This window comes from Coniophora puteana (genome assembly GCF_000271625.1).
Source record: "Coniophora puteana RWD-64-598 SS2 unplaced genomic scaffold CONPUscaffold_15, whole genome shotgun sequence".
Lineage (NCBI taxonomy): Eukaryota > Fungi > Basidiomycota > Agaricomycetes > Boletales > Coniophoraceae > Coniophora > Coniophora puteana.
The window spans coordinates 940,065-943,487 of record NW_006913067.1 but is presented as its reverse complement, the minus strand read 5'-3'; positions in this window follow the sequence as shown (position 1 = coordinate 943,487).

Sequence of the window (3,423 nt, the reverse complement as noted above, 5' to 3'; positions counted from 1 at the left end):
TGGCCACCACCCCAGCCTAATGATAGGTGCTCCTGGTTTGCATATAGATATATTCACCAACAGCAAGTAGAGACAGCCATACCCCAGGAGGGTGGTGAACACTGGTCAGGGTACCTGGTGGATGTCAGGACAGTCCAAAGGTAGCAGGTGAGGGGCTCCAAGCAGTAATATCCATCTGGACTCAGTATATGCCTGTCCTTAACATGCACCACCCACACCAATATATTCATACAGCCTAGTTTAATATTGGTTATATTGACTTTATACTGGGCTATGGCCAGATGCAGAAGGATTCACCTAAGGTGCCATGGCTGATCTGACATTAGCTAAATACACCTGTTCAAAGCCTTTTTTTTGCCTTACTGCTCTTGGATCAGCCTGACATAGGTTGAATACCAAATCAGAACCTTTTCCCTGCCACCATTGGACTGTCCCAATGTCTACTAAACACCCTATCTGGAGCCCTTTACCTGCAGTCCTAGGGCCACCCCAACAGCAACCAGATACCCTATCCAGAGAGATTCACCTATGGTGCTGTAGTTGTTCTAATTTTAGCTAGCTACCCCAGAGCCCCTCATCTACCACCCTTGGACCATCCTAACACAATGTCACATCCATGCATTTCCAGTCAACCTCCAATCCATGTTCGCTTCTTCAGTACTGCTTCGGTATCTTTGGCAGCTACGGAGTAGATGCTGACACACTCGGGAATTATCAGTCAGCATGTTTTCTTGTGACCAACTCACTCCACATTCTACCTGTCATTACTTTACACCTGTTATTATTCCGCAGTTATGCCTGTCATGTTTTGTATCCTTACGACCTTCAGTCTTCTTTGGTGATTACTCATGATACTCCACACTTACTCCAGTAGCTATGCGGAGCTTATCCGAAAATCCGGACTTACAATATAAATAGTGGTAGCATTCAACTTGTATTTAATAGTATGAATACTGATTTACTCCTGCCCCAACATTCCTGTGGCCTTTGACATTCTTTTGTGCTTGTCATCTCTATCTAAATCATACTCCAAGTCGACTTGAAGTCGACTTGTCATCTCCATCATACTCTGCCGTACTTAGCATCTTCTCCTTGCTTCTACACACATCTCCTTTACCTTCACTATCTTCAGTTCACCTCCAGTCCATCTCCACACTTCTTCATACCTTCGCTAGCATCTTCGGGACACAGTATCCCTAGTGGAGCATAGCTTGAATGTCCCAGTTCTCCCTGGGCAGACACAGTGTTGACACACAAGATACTATATCCAGAGCTGTTTCCCTACTGCCCTAGGGCTGTCCTGACATGCACTAGATACCCTATTCAGAGCCCCTCATCTGCCACTGTTGAGTTGTCTTGACATTGGCTGGATACCCTATACAGAGTCCTTCAGCTAGCCATCCTGACATCAGTTGAATACCTGCCTCTCATCTGCCACTGCTGGACTATTCTGATGTTCACTAAATACCCTATCTGGAAGGGTTTACTTGTGCTACTATGGTCATTCTAACATGGGCTGGGTATCCCCATCCAGAGTCCCTTACCTGCCACCCTTGGGTTGTCCTGACATCCACCAGATACCCTGGGTTGTGACCACCACCTCCTGGGGCATGGCCACTCCAATCTGCTGGTGGTGAGTATATGCATATGTACAACAGAGGCAGCTATCACTAGGCCAGAGTAGCAGCTGCCTCAACACAGACCTGCAGGAGATTATTCTACTAGGCTACCCAGCTGCTGGGTGAGGTGGCTGCCAGAACAAGGTCAACCAACTGCTAGTTGCTGCTGTCCCAACATTCTCAAGTATTTGACCCATTTGCTGACCAGACATCCTTGAAGACCTGACCTGCATATCCTGTGATGGCAACAAAAGTAATCAGATACATCTGAACAGCTGAGTTGCAGCCAACAAGCACTTGCCAGAAGTTTGAAGTGTGAATCAAATGTGGTCTTGATGTCACAGACATCACCAAGGTGAGCCTCAAGCTAGGCAAGACTTATGGACTAGTTGTGCCCTCTAAGCTTTCTGAGGAATGTGAGGAATGCTTCAAGCTTATCAATGCCAGTGTTGCCTATCTAAATTGGTTGCGAAGAGTTAAGGAGGCCCTCTTAATAACACAGAAAATATAAATCAATAAATAGACTATCATTTGACAGTTGTAGTACAGGGGGTAAAGAAATGAACTGGCAATGGTATCAACAAAATAGAGTGAATGCAAGATATGCACATGCAGATAGCAGCAATGTGTTGGTGAAAGCATTGAGCAGAAACTTGAAAAGTAAGTGCACTGAGGGGATGGATAGAGGCAAAGTCAATGGCAGCTTGAATGTCATTTGTATTAAGTGTGATGTTTGTAAGTGAATTAATAGTACAGAGTAACTTGATTGCATGTTGGAAAGTCAACAAAAAAAATTGCCAGTGTGCCTGGGGTGCCTTGGGTGACAACATGCCTATTGTCCAGAATAATGTCCTTGAGCAATCAAATCAACATACACAGGCTTTATAATACAATAGGAGTTTGTGAATGTAAAAAAATAGAATAGAACTCACACTTGATATTATGTTTGTAATCAAGGTCAAGGGTGAGCCCATCATCCCCAACAAAGTAGTTCAGGCTGGGCATCAGATGAACAGTGCCACAAATAACTCTGAGCTTGCTGACTGCACAGAGCTCATCAAGTTTGTGCTTGAGGAGGTAGTTGTAGAACCCACAATAGTGAGTTGCATTTCTATCTGTGCCAACAGATCATATTGGGCCAACCTTGTTGCAAAGTGGCTGATCTGCTCCAACTGTAGATAGCCACATGCATGATATCCACAATTTGAGTCAGCAACTTAGACTTGCATGATGCTGCAGTTAGAATGGAGCAGATACTGTCATCACTCCACTTGGTTACTACAACAACCTGTTGAATGTATCACTTACAGCCATTATGTACAATTACCCAAGATATCAGACAATCAATCAGACTATTACTCAGACTATGATGTCACTGAGTTACACTAGCTACCTATAGCATAAACTTTGCATTATACAGTTGTTACTGTCATCACTGCAAACAATTCATGATAATTAGCCTGAAATACTTGAAAAATACTGTAAACATTAAGTTGAACCATTCTCAGTAATTATTTATTTATTACTGTAAAAACTACCTTGAACAATCATGATAAGGAGTAAGCAATTACTTGAAATGCCATTGAGAACATTACCATAAAAATAGTTCAGAGTAATGTTTACAATAAAGTGTGGCTAGCTTACTGTAAATTACCATAAACTGCTTTTAAAGTAATGTTCATGATAATATGCTGAGGCTTACTTGAAAATTACTAAAGACAGTAGTTTTGATAACATACAAAGTAAGTTTATGATAATCCAACTTGCATTATCATGACTCAAACCCACAATAAACGGAAGAAAA